This window comes from Lissotriton helveticus, chromosome 1_1 (assembly GCF_964261635.1).
Source record: "Lissotriton helveticus chromosome 1_1, aLisHel1.1, whole genome shotgun sequence".
Classification (NCBI taxonomy): domain Eukaryota; kingdom Metazoa; phylum Chordata; class Amphibia; order Caudata; family Salamandridae; genus Lissotriton; species Lissotriton helveticus.
In genome coordinates this window covers 446,925,102-446,939,455 of record NC_136057.1, presented here as the reverse complement: position 1 = coordinate 446,939,455, position 14,354 = coordinate 446,925,102, and the positions used below count along the sequence as shown (strand labels likewise).

The 14,354-nt window shown below is 41.0% G+C and overlaps 1 long non-coding RNA gene across 1 annotated transcript in view; it reads right to left on the bottom strand.

Annotated features, from left to right (window-relative positions):
* The window catches only part of LOC144811198 (uncharacterized), a 634,750-nt gene extending 620,882 nt beyond the window's left edge, over positions 1–13,868 (bottom strand). Inside the window, exon 1 of the long non-coding RNA XR_013606903.1 lies at positions 13,693–13,868. This is a non-coding gene — a long non-coding RNA (uncharacterized LOC144811198). The remainder of the gene's footprint in view (positions 1–13,692) is intronic.
* Between the last annotated feature and the right edge of the window lie 486 nt (positions 13,869–14,354).

Here is a 14,354-nt window from a genome sequence, read left to right as displayed (position 1 = left end):
CTTGCCCAAGTTACTGGGGCTCACAGAAGAGGACATAGCCATGTCCACATCACAGACAAGAACAGCTTGAGTTGGTATTCTGACTAGACCAGAATCCATCTCAGTTCCCAGGGTTAACCCAACTACACCCTTCTGTTGAGAACCACCACTATTAGCTGTACTAGGGGGAATAGTTGCCTTAAGGGCAATGGTGGCTGGAACTGCATCCTTCTTGGTGCAATCACTGGTCCAGTGAGTATTTACGTTACATACTTTGCACCATGGTTTCTTAGGACCTTCTTTCTTTTTTGCAGGTTGGGAACCCCCACCAGTATAAGCTTTTTGGGGACCTGGCGAAGACTTCTGGTCTTTTGCTTTCTCCCCACCCTTTTGGTCTTGCTTCTTCTGATCACCACCTTGGTTCTGTACCTTCTGCTTCACCCTGGTTCTCACCCATTTGTCTGCCTTCTTTCCCAATTCTTGGGGCGAGGTCAGATCAGAGTCAATCAGGTGTTGATGCAATAACTGGTTCTGACAGTCGTTAAGTATTTGTTCTCTCATGATCAAATTAAACAATCCTGTATAGTCATTAACTTTACTGCCCAGCAACTAGCCTTCCAAAGCCTTAATAGCACAATCTACAAAGTCAGTCCAGTCCTGAGTCTGTGTCTTCTGGGTATCGCTGAACAGCAACCTGTACTGATCAGTGGTTAAGCCAAACCCATCTATCAGAGCACTCTTCAGGACAGTGTAGTTGTCAGTTCACTTACTATCATGAGCTTATCTCTACCTTTATCTGCAATGGAGAGCCATACGATTGCTGCCCACTGACTCTGGGATACCTGCTGTACTTTGCAAGCCTTCTCCAAAGCAGTTATCCATTTGTGGATGTCATCCCCAACCTGATAGGGAGGGACAATCTTATTCAGGTTTCTATGGTCTTGAGACCTTTCCCTATCTGTGGGAATATTGCTGCCACCAGTGGGTTCTAACTTACCTTTTTTTCTCTTTCAAGAGCCAGGGTCTCTTTTGCAAGGGCAATTTCTTGCCTCGTGATCCTAAGATTTTACTTCCTTCATCCTAGCTTTGTGCTCTCTCCTCTGAGGGGAAGTCATCCTCCTCCTAGCAGAGGCACTGGACCCTACTGAGGAATCAGAATGATCAGAACCACTGGACAGTGATCTGTTCCCTTGGTTAGGCTTACTTGGTAGGGTAGGAGGGGGCCCACCAAGGCCCTCTCCACCTCCAGATAGTCCTGTGTTGCCCAGGATAGGTACATTAACCTCATCCTGTTCAGCATCCACCTCCTCATCAGATTGTGCTGGATCATCTCCAACATTCTCTTCTGTGGATGGATGGCCCCCCTCTCTACTACCTTGGTTATCTATGTCTGTTGCATTTTCTGTATCATGAGCCACTAAGATATCTATCAAGTGATTGAAGGTTGGACTCTGTCCTTGTTTCAATTTTCTGACTGCACACAGGCATCTAAGCTCATTAAAAGTGAATGAGTCATACTTAGAGGGCACCCTCTGGGTGTCTTCTGTGGGGTGAGACACACTAGGTTCTCCACCTAAGGATATTTTCTAGTGAGGTGTGGCGTGTGCACCTACCTACACTAAATAATTTCCTACTAGAACATCTCTAGGAGTTGTAGTCAGGGTGCGCTAAGCCCTTTTCTCTACAACTGCTAAGTTCAGTAGAACTTAAAGTATTATAAGAACTTGATTTACATGTACCTACAGGTACCTTAATGTGATCTTTCAAATGATATCTTAAGATTATATGGTAAAACAACAGCAAGCTCTTATCCCACCCGCTGCACACCAATGTGAGAAGTTAGCCTGGCATATGATGTCCACTATTCTAGTGGGCACCTTGCACCAGTCTAAACGACCCTTATTGATGGTGGTTGTAAAGTCAACCTTATAGACAAGCTATCCTAGTGGTAGCACGGACCAGCAGTCTTAGGCTAAAACTTCAGAGAGCATGTAAAGCAAGCTGTTTTATTATAATCCCTTGAATACCAAATGAAAGGATACCTCACAAGGTATATATCATATATATATATGTATTTATTTCTAACACAACCCCTCTGAACTCTATATGAGGTTAGAGATTGAAATACATCACAAGTTACTCATTAAGCATACTATAAGTTGCACAAATACAGTTTTGCCCTAGGGGCCTCACAAACCATATACTAAGTAAGTGGTATAAGAGCCACTTCAGGAATAGTGAACAGGCCTAGGGAATCGCTGGGGCTACACTACAGAACCAAAGGTTAGGAAGTAGGAGACCCACGGGAGACGAATGCCGTGTGGGAACACACTCGCGAGTTACCATTGACTTATAATGGAGAACGAAGAAGTTTCAAAGTTACTGTTTTAGGGCACTTCCGGATGGACTACGACAAAACCCCTTTAAAACTAGGACACTTGGATAGTCAATACCCACGGGAGCACCGGAGTACTTGTGTTACCTCATCCAGGGAAGCCAGTTGCATAGGTGTCTTTTCGTGTCGGGTTTCGTCGATGCTTTCAATGGAGACCTGCAAAAGAAGTGCTGCAGGCGGCCGAAGGAAGAGTGTCCGGGTGGATCCAAGGGTGGATCGAAGAACTGAAGAACCTGAAAGCAGAGGGGACAGAGTCTGGGTCACTAGTCAGTGACCAGGAAGGAACCAGGAAGGTACCAGGCGATGTCGCGATACAATCAGGTGAAGAGGTAAAGCTGGCCTCTGCAGCCACGAGGACCAGGAGGTGTCAACGACGACCAGGAGCTGGATTCGAGCTGTCCCACAAAGGAACTAGTTGACTTTGGTGTCCGTATCCGGATTGGACCCAACAAGCCTTGGCAAACGCAATCCACGCAGGAAGTGAAGATTGTCTTCAGGTCAGACCAGCAAGGTCTGGGGCGCTTCTCCTTTGTAGGGAAGTTGGGGCAAGCCTGGAGCAACCAGGCAAGCGGTGTAGATTCAAAGGTTCATCTTCGGAGGGCTCACTAGCCAATGGGCTGGCAACCGGGAAGACGCGTCGAGCTGAGATGCAAGAGCAGGCCCCACGCGGCACTCGTGGAGTGTGGAGGGCTAAGCTTTGGTGCAAATGGCGCTCGGGTCTGGGGCTTCTCGTACCCTAATGCACAACTGTGAGGGTGCCTCGATAGTTGCACAGTTAGCAGGATGCAGGATGTCCAGTGTGTCTGGTCCCACGTCTCTTGTGTCCACCATGGGTATCAGCTTTGCTGTGGATGTGGGTCGGAGTCAGAGAAGTCTGAGAGTCCAGTTCCTGAGTCGCTGAGTCTTCGGGATCCGTCGGGAGCATCGACAAAGCAGACCGGCAAGTTACTGGTGGTATCTGTTTGCACAGGGTGGTCACTCCTTGACCACAAGGGAGATGTCTTCAGTCTTCTAGTCGGTATAGAATGTCAAAGGTCCAAGAGTTTCGTTTCAGAGTTTCGTTCCAGGATAATCTAATGTCTCTAGACACAGGTCCTATCTTTATATTGATTTTAGGGTCTGGATTACCCGCTAGGTCCCACCTATGGGTGGACCTGAGAAGGGGGTGGTTACACCCCTTTCTCTTTGTCCAGTTTCGCGCCAGAGTGGGCTGGAGTGCCCCAGCAACTGGTTTGAACCAGGCTATGCATGGAGCACCTTGTATGCCAGAGGCAGTATCTGGAAAAGCATCTTTCCATTCAACCCACCCTGTCCCAATACACTACAGACTGTCTGGGGAGGCGCTAGCACCTCCCTCGACAGGAAACCTATTGTCCAGGCCTCCCTTGCTGGAGTTTCCCCCAGCTTCAGGAGGTCAGACTTGTGTCTGTGGCAGCAGCATCCATTTTGTGATGCTGAGGCTCTGTTTAACTGTAACCGGGTAAAGCAGTAACATACATGTCTTTTCCCTCTAGAAGGGTGGATTGCTACCCCCGCCGCCAGAATTGGTGGGGGGGGGGGGGGTAGTATTCCAAAGTATTTGACACCTTACACGACATGTTTTGATAAAGCCAAACCAAAGTTAGCATTAACCGCGAGGATTATAATGCACTTAAAAGTATATGGTATGGCTATATAATAGAACAGCTATAAGGACATGGGTTCGAAAGCTGCAGAGGGGCTCAGCTCATGCTAGGGCACCCTCTCACATTAAACCAAGCATTCTGCCTCCAGGATTGTTAAGGCCTGCCATAGGAGTGACTTATAGGTTACTATGTGTCTATATAAAAGGTAGATATAGATATACTATATCTAAGTAAGGGGTGATTACACCACCTTACCCAAGCTGAGTGATCAGCCTGTGGTGTCAGTTTGGATGGCCAGCCAGGGGTGGCATAATACATGCTGCAGCCCCTGGTAGGCCTTGGATGCACCTATGTCCTGGGTACCTATGGTACACTATACAGGGGCTCACAAAGTTGACCCAATACCCAATCAGGTATGTACCTAAAGTACATGGTATCAATTTAGAGAGAGAACAGCTGGGCTGTGGGTCTGATTAGCAGGCCCACAGCCACACTTAAGTCGAAAAACCAGAGAATCACAGCAAAAAGTGGGGGTGACCATAGGAAGCAGACCCTACTCTCCTACAGCGGGCACAGAGCCGTGTGTGTGTGTGTGTGTGTGTGTGTGTGTGAACCCAGCGGATTCAACACACGCCCAGAGCACATAGTCATGTGTGTGAACCCATAGGAGACATCTGCCCTGAAAACAGAACACTGTTGTCTCAGAAATTAAAGCGGGCACAGAGCCATGTGCGTGTAAAACCAGCCGGGCCAATCCGACCAGTTCTCAGAGAAAAGACAATTAAAAGTGGCCATCATCGCCATCCGCCGGGGGAGCGATTTATCATTCTGCTCGGCACCGGTATCACGTTCCAGCAGTGTGTGGGGAGGGCGGATGTAATTAGGCGCAAGGCCAGGAAAAGTAGGTGGATAATGTGCTTCTGATGGAGTTTGTTCAAGCATGGAGCTGGGATGCCCTTAACTCAGCGCAGCAGGGACATGTTTTCCCAGTAGAATAAAGGCAGCCGACAAAGCGACCTGGGCCAGGCCTACACTCCGCCAGCATTTTACCCACGCATGCAGCACTTACAGAACAAGAGCCGTACCGCAAAGGCAGCCGTGTGTTTATTTTCGCATCGCTATTTCACTTAAAGTGAAAGAGCGATGGAAAAGAAAACACGCGGATGATTTTGCCAAAGCAGAATGAGAAATAAAAAGTGTGTACGGACTATGAAGGAGAGAGTGTCACGCCACCAGTAAACAATCCAGTCCGGGTGGGCGGAGTTAAAAGGAGACAAGACGGCAACAAGGAGGGACTAAGAAGCCTCCTCTACAATGCGAAGCCAGCGTTTTGCATGGAAGATGACGCTACCCAAGTAAAAAGATGGGCGGGGCTCAAACCTCACCTCCGAGAGCTTCGGAATCCGTATTGATTCCAAGAAGCCCTCTGCGCGGCAGAGCAGCGCATGCGCTGCTTTCACCAGGCCGAGACCTAAACACACAATAGCACTAGAGCTGCTGGTGGGAGAGAGCTGTGCCATTTATCACCAATTACTTGCCTGTTTTACTACCTAGCCTTGCACATTCCATGTGATTTGCAGCCCAGAGATGGGTCGAATTAATTTGAGTAATGGGCAGAGTTGGCTGTCCTTATTGTGTGAGGGTAGAGGGGGAGTGTCTCACTGCCTTTTGTTTTTTGAGAAACTTGTCTTTATATAGCGCCTTTGCGCCCTGTCTAGGCTTTGTAGTGCCGTGAATCAGGTGTTGCTGAAGTGAGGTAAATGGCAAATGCAATATGAGAGGTTTGTGCGCTGCACTGTGGAGAGTTAATTGAGGTGTGATCACTGGAGGTTCAGCCACGTGCTACGAAAAGTGTAAAATTTGCAGGTTCATGTTTAAGTGTCTGTAACGTGCACTCGAATAACTAAGAGCGTTGAAGAGCACAAGCGTTGCCTGAGCGGAGCTTGCAGACGAGTGAGGGGATATATCCATCACCACGCAGCCTTTAATAGTAGTTTATAAATGTTGCAGTTTTTTAGCAGATAAAGCAACTTTGGCATACGTGAACTATTTGATGCACCCAGGATCACGCGGCATGGTACAATTTGGCAGGGAGGATAAGAAACCGTTGATTGTTTTCACATTGACTAGTCATTGGGTCATATCTGGCTATAATGTTGAAATAGAAACAAATAGTGACAACTGGGGGGAGAATGTCTAGACAGTTCACCAGCAGAGTACCAAACTATATGTATAGGCCCTTTTTGTCTCGCTCATCACACCCATAGATAGATATATATTTTTTATAAAAAATAGAGAAAAAATAGCAACTCTAACCAAGATCATCGATGAGATATCTATCTTTACTGTGCGATGTTGATTAGATGATGTTATGTATTTGTATTAAAGATTGGATGACGTGGAACATAGCCACATGGAGTAAATTAATGATCTATAAGATAAAGACTGTTAATAATGTATATGAGTACCTAAGTATGCAACAGTTAAATTATGTGTGGTAAAGTAAAGTATTCGATGTCTTTGTGTTGACAACCTACGACCTTATTTTGGGAACAGGACACACGTAGTCATATAATGTATTGTCTGTGAATACAATATATAGAATGAAATGTATTAGGAATACCAACAAACCATACACTATTATAACGTCCGTCAACATATTGGTCGAAGAGGTAGCTAATCACCTCGAGTTAGTTGTATCAATATACATAGATGTCAGTATCCTTGTTGCCTTCTTTACCCATTCCAAAATGGCCGAGGTAAACACATTCCGGCATCCTCATTGTTACAATCATGAATACTCGACACGCAGAGGCAGCCCTAGTGTCACTTTATATTTATATTTCCTAACAAAATATATTATTAGCGGTGTAAACAACAGTAACACAAGTATAAATAACTATTGTCTTCATTCGTCGAAATTATGAACAACTTCCGGGTAAATATTGGCAACAAAAGAATACGGTTCTGATGATAAAGCAAATAAATTCTAAAATAATCGCGGTAACATAAACAGCCCAATATTCTAGCATACATAGTGATAAGGTAATTTTTTATTTTTTTATTTTAGGGGCCTTTGAGGTACATTTTAAAATACGCGTTCCCAAACTCGGATGTATCTACTTCCGGGTCAAAGTGGGAATCGCTAGCATAAAAACAGACACCTATAGGATACGCATCACTCTTCGTATTCCCATGAAGACGCTGACACGGAGGTGCAGGGAGGCCGCAGTTCTGATGCAAGGTGAGCCATATTTCACGGAAGGGAAGACAGACGGTATTTAGAAACCCCTCTCGGTTGCTTACTTACTATCTTAATGTCAGACACTTAGCAACCTTTGCTTTTAACACTGCAGGGCTATTTCTACTTAAACTATAAATTCCTGTTAGATGATATTTTGGCCCTTACATGTAACAATGTTTAACGAGCCATTCCTGGTTGTTCTACCTCCATTTAAAACACGAGGTTCAAATGAAGAACCGGAGCCAAAAAATAACGGCCTAGACAAAAAAGGTTTTTGGCGCCCATAATTTTTGTGTCCATCTCCAAGTTCTCAGAATCTTGCAATAGTCTTTACGCCAACACTCTTCTTAGATTATATATTATGCATTTACAGATTTCTCCTAATTGATGAGAAGAGAATCTGAGGAATCATCAAAATTTTACCACGTGCCTATGAAGCGCAGAATATATTAAAAGACCCATACTATAACAAACCCAGGTCAGTATATGATTGTAGATATGAAGAAATTTTTCAATAATGGGATATTTACATAAGAGTAAACAATATAAACATTATTCTTTACTCAGGTTAAAAGACATTTACAACTATCGGTGGCCCCTCCGTGTACACAGAAATATCTAGCTCTGTAACTAGAGGTAACCTTTGCTTATTATCATTATCCGCAAAGTAGCCCCATGGCCCAAAATGATTACTCTGAGCTTTCTTAAACTTTTTTGTTTATATAGACTAGTGGAAATCTGAAATTCCAGTGAAATTTTAACTCACCAAGGAAACAATTGAAACGTTTGTCATACAAAGTCCTGTCATATCTACAGGTATGTGTCCGATGTCAAGATCTAATGATTAAATGCACTATAAAGAAAAAAACGAGATATGAAGTGAGACACTTCAAAAATATTTTCTTAAACTGTTTTAAAAGAATAATCCGTTGATGATGTCCTCATTTAGATATTGTCTAAACTCAGGTCAATGTGGATAAATGTCATCAGCAGAGTTAAGAATAGAGATTGATATGCTTAGTATTCATAGTAAGTAGTACATTGGTAAGGCAACTGTGACTGACTGATCAAATCTTGAACAAAAACACTGAAAACAACAAATCTTTTTTTGGTTTCTAGATATGAAGTCAAATGTTTTTATGTCCTGAAGAAGGTGTCCAGTATCACAAAGCACCGAAACGCCGCGTCGACTGTTTTTAACTTTGACTGTTTAAAATATTCATTGCATTACCACCGATTGTGGTTGTTTTAATTTGTTTATTGCTACTATCGATTGTATTTTAGATTGTAACCCAGTTGGGAGGTACAAATAAATTCAGTGATCTTTTTTATAAAATTTGGTTGTTTGATATACTTACACACAGATCATCATTCATTTTTTAGTTCAAGTGTCCACTTTGCCTTCAAAATGTTTCCATTTAAGTTTGGTAAATAAATTTGACTTTATTGCAAGCCATACCTCTAGGATTGATAATCCTAGTGAATCGAATCTACTAGTTAGTAAACAGGGACCCAACACTTTTTTTCATATGTAACTACCCCCTTCCCTGTGACGCAGATCAGGGGTACCTCCTCTTGTTATTACTCTAACTGCACAGCTTGTAAGCTGGGAGGCGTTTCTTTTCTCAAACGAACTGATTATCAGGGCATTGACCCATCAGGTGTTCAAAAGATTAAAAATGGACACTTTGAAAACCAAAGGTTTTTCAGAAGAAGAATTTAATAAAATTGTCAATGGCACATCTAAAAATTATACCTCCATTACAAATTGTAACAACAATGAAGAGAAATGGCGTGAATTATGGAACAATAAAAAGAAACTAGTTCGAACAGAACTACACGCTGATTTCTTAATCGATTACCTTAAAAAGGGTATAATCCCCAGTGGCCTCCAGGTCAAAAATGAACCAGGGGTTTTCATCCGCCATGAAGGGTTTATAGAAAATTGGACCCTAATTGCCAACAGATGCAGCAGGGATTGGATGTTGCTGATAATTGAAACAGCTAATTCCATATTAATAATTGAAAGAAAAGAGATAGCCGAGCTAGAAGCTAAGTTAGACACCTCGATACTAGAAGATGCGAAGAAAAAACTCGAGGATATTCAAAAAGATGTCTCAGGCTACAGGGATTACTTATTTGGCAAAAAAAAAAACAAATTCATTAAAGACGTCTCTAATTACAACACTGAGACGGTCTACCCTTATACCCAAAAAGACTATTTCGATCGCCCCCGAGACAATTTTGCCAATAGAAATCAATGGCAACAACCTTGGAAAGCATACCCTAAAAAACGTGTAGCTTTTTCGGACTCGTCATATACAAGTACCGACTCTGAACAAGAAAAAACAACAGACAAAAACAGAACAGGGGAGTCCACCTCAACTCCAAACAGAGAGTCGTTATCTTTTTTAGGACAACGAGGTCGGGGGAACCATCAGAACCACCACAATCATCCAAGAGGCAATGGGAGAGGGAAGTCTTTCCCTCAACCTCAACAACAGAGGAGATATTATACGAGGAGCCAACCCAAATGGGATTAAATCAAAAAGCACCAATTATAAATCTCTCTGATGTCATTCTTACCAAAATAGAGAAACAAGTCCTGGAAAAAGGCTTAGGGTTTGCCATCAGTTCTCATGTCAACAAATATAGCTTAGAAAGAGACTGCCAAAGTTTTTTTCAGAAAGATTAGGTTGCAAGATTTTTTCAAAGATAAAGTTGCTAAAGAAGGCCCCACTAACAAATCAGGTCTTAAACCTAGATCTACATGGACACCCAACCTTGGGATGGTCAACAAACTAGTAGATCTCTTTGAGAAAGTGGTGGAAAGTAATATCTCAGACCTACTGTCTCATCCTTTAAAAGGCATAAACAACCTCAGCCCTGAAGAAAGAGAAGCGTTAAAAAATCTGGAAAAGAATGATCTGTTAACGATTAAACCAGGTGACAAGGGAGGGAGCATAGTGGTAATGAATACCGAGGACTATGAAAAAAGAATCATGACTCTTCTTAATAACTCTGAACACTACTGTTCTTCCAACAGATCTGAATGGAATGCCCTGATTCAAAAAGTCAATACACTACTGAATTTTGCCAAAGAAGATGAGGTAATTTGCCTAGATGAATATAAATTCTTGAGGAACGAGGCACCCATTATTCCTGCCCTGTATGGACTTCCGAAAGTCCACAAAAGTATAGTTGACCCACCAATGAGACCCATAGTGTCATCTATTAATTCCATTACAGAACCTCTAAGTAAATATATAGACAAATTCCTTCAACCCATAGTTACCCAGCAAAAAGCATATGTAAAGGATACAACATTCATGATTGATAAAATTGAAGGTTTACCATACAATTGTAATACACAATGGCTGGTAACCCTGGACATAGAGGCCCTCTATACAAACATCCCACAGGACGATACCATCAAGATGCTAGAGGGCCTCCTTAAAAATGAAACGGAAGACTTAGACCAACATGCTATGTTCATTTTGGAATGTGCAGAAATCATTTTGAAAAACAATATTTTTCTCTTTAAAAATGATTTTTTTAAACAGACCAAGGGGACCAGTATGGGGGCTACCTGTGCCCCTAGTCTGGCCTGCTTATATGTAGCGGCATTTGAGGAAAAACATATTTTTAACGATTTAGCACCCTTCAGTGAAAATATTAGTTGTTGGTCGAGGTACATCGACGATATTTTCTTTATATGGACCGGAACTCTGGATTCACTTAAAGAATTCATCGATTGGTTAAATTTGGGCGATAAAAATTTAAAATTCACGTCCAATTTTAATAAAGACACAATAGAATTCCTGGACATCAGAATTAGAGCTGATAATGCGGTTCTCGTTGTTGATCTCTATACCAAACCAACCGACCGAAATACCCTATTACATTATAAGAGCAATCACCCCAGCAGCCAAAAGAACAACATACCGTTTGGACAATACTTACGCATAAGACGTAATTGTACCAACATACAAGACTACAATAAACATGCTGATGTCCTATCTGCTAAACTCAGGAATAGAGGGTATCCCAAGAGTCTAATTAAACATGCGTACAAACGCGCTAAATACTACAATAGAGATGCTCTGTTTGACAAAAATAAAGACATGGATAATATCACCAATAAAGAAGATAAGACCAAAGACAGATTAATATTTGTTACCAATTTCAGTGCAGCAAGCAACAGAATCAAAAATATAATAAATCGCAACTGGTCATTATTGAATGACAAACCAGGAGAAAAAATCCCCAAACCAATGTTTAGTTTCCCCAGAAACAGAACTATTAAAAATTGTTTGGTACATACCTTCAAAGAAAATAAACATGTCACTCAAAGTACCATCAACAATACTCCCTTACCAGTTGGAAACTTTACCTGTAATATGTGCTTAAATTGCACTTCATTAATTAAAGGTAGTATAATATCGTACAATGGAGTACAACACAAGTTAAAAAACTTTGTTAATTGCAGAACAAAGAATTTGGTCTACATGATTAAGTGTCCGTGTAACAAAGCCTATTTTGGCGAAACAGCCAGAGAAATTAAAACTAGGATAACGGAACACAAATCTGCCATCAGAACGAAAAAAAGATCTGCCCCACTAGTAGAACACTGGCTAACTCACAACCATAAGATAGATGACCTAAAATGGTGTGTTATTGAAGCGATGTTATACAACATGAGAGGTGGTAATATGGACAATAAGAGAAAGTATAGGCCCTTTTTGTCTCGCTCATCACACCCATAGATAGATATATATTTTTTATAAAAAATAGAGAAAAAATAGCAACTCTAACCAAGATCATCGATGAGATATCTATCTTTACTGTGCGATGTTGATTAGATGATGTTATGTATTTGTATTAAAGATTGGATGACGTGGAACATAGCCACATGGAGTAAATTAATGATCTATAAGATAAAGACTGTTAATAATGTATATGAGTACCTAAGTATGCAACAGTTAAATTATGTGTGGTAAAGTAAAGTATTCGATGTCTTTGTGTTGACAACCTACGACCTTATTTTGGGAACAGGACACACGTAGTCATATAATGTATTGTCTGTGAATACAATATATAGAATGAAATGTATTAGGAATACCAACAAACCATACACTATTATAACGTCCGTCAACATATTGGTCGAAGAGGTAGCTAATCACCTCGAGTTAGTTGTATCAATATACATAGATGTCAGTATCCTTGTTGCCTTCTTTACCCATTCCAAAATGGCCGAGGTAAACACATTCCGGCGTCCTCATTGTTACAATCATGAATACTCGACACGCAGAGGCAGCCCTAGTGTCACTTTATATTTATATTTCCTAACAAAATATATTATTAGCGATGTAAACAACAGTAACACAAGTATAAATAACTATTGTCTTCATTCGTCGAAATTATGAACAACTTCCGGGTAAATATTGGCAACAAAAGAATACGGTTCTGATGATAAAGCAGATAAATTCTAAAATAATCGCGGTAACATAAACAGCCCAATATTCTAGCAAACATAGTGATAAGGTAATTTTTTATTTTTTTATTTTAGGGGCCTTTGAGGTACATTTTAAAATACGCGTTCCCAAACTCGGATGTATCTACTTCCGGGTCAAAGTGGGAATCGCTAGCATAAAAACAGACACCTATAGGATACGCGTCACTCTTCGTATTCCCATGAAGACGCTGACACGGAGGTGCAGGGAGGCCGCAGTTCTGATGCAGGGTGAGCCATATTTCACGGAAGGGAAGACAGACGGTATTTAGAAACCCCTCTCGGTTGCTTACTTACTATCTTAATGTCAGACACTTAGCAACCTTTGCTTTTAACATGTAACAATGTTTAACGAGCCATTCCTGGTTGTTCTACCTCCATTTAAAACACGAGGTTCAAATGAAGAACCGGAGCCAAAAAATAACGGCCTAGACAAAAAAGGTTTTTGGCGCCCATAATTTTTGTGTCCATCTCCAAGTTCTCAGAATCTTGCAATAGTCTTTACGCCAACACTCTTCTTAGATTATATATTATGCATTTACAGATTTCTCCTAATTGATGAGAAGAGAATCTGAGGAATCATCAAAATTTTACCACGTGCCTATGAAGCGCAGAATGTATTAAAAGACCCATACTATAACAAACCCAGGTCAGTATATGATTGTAGATATGAAGAAATTTTTAAATAATGGGATATTTACATAAGAGTAAACAATATAAACATTATTCTTTACTCAGGTTAAAAGAAATTTACAACTATCGGTGGCCCCTCCGTGTACACAGAAATATCTAGCTCTGTAACTAGAGGTAACCTTTGCTTATTATCATTATCCGCAAAGAAGCCCCATGGCCCAAAATGATTACTCTGAGCTTTCTTAAACTTTTTTGTTTATATAGACTAGTGGAAATCTGAAATTCCAGTGAAATTTTAACTCACCAAGGAAACAATTGAAACGTTTTCCATACAAAGTCCTGTCATATCTACAGGTATGTGTCCGATGTCAAGATCTAATGATTAAATGCACTATAAAGAAAAAAACGAGATATGAAGTGAGACACTTCAAAAATATTTTCTTAAACTGTTTTAAAAGAATAATCCGTTGATGATGTCCTCATTTAGATATTGTCTAAACTCAGGTCAATGTGGATAAATGTCATCAGCAGAGTTAAGAATAGAGATTGATATGCTTAGTATTCATAGTAAGTAGTACATTGGTAAGGCAAATGTGACTGACTGATCAAATCTTGAACAAAAACACTGAAAACAACAAATCTTTTTTTGGTTTCTAGATATGAAGTCAAATGTTTTTATGTCCTGAAGAAGGTGTCCAGTATCACAAAGCACCGAAACGCCGCGTCGACTGTTTTTAACTTTGACTGTTTAAAATATTCATTGCATTACCACCGATTGTGGTTGTTTTAATTTGTTTATTGCTACTATCGATTGTATTTTAGATTGTAACCCAGTTGGGAGGTACAAATAAATTCAGTGATCTTTTTTATAAAATTTGGTTGTTTGATATACTTACACACAGATCATCATTGATTTTTTAGTTCAAGTGTCCACTTTGCCTTCAAAATGTTTCCATTTAAGTTTGG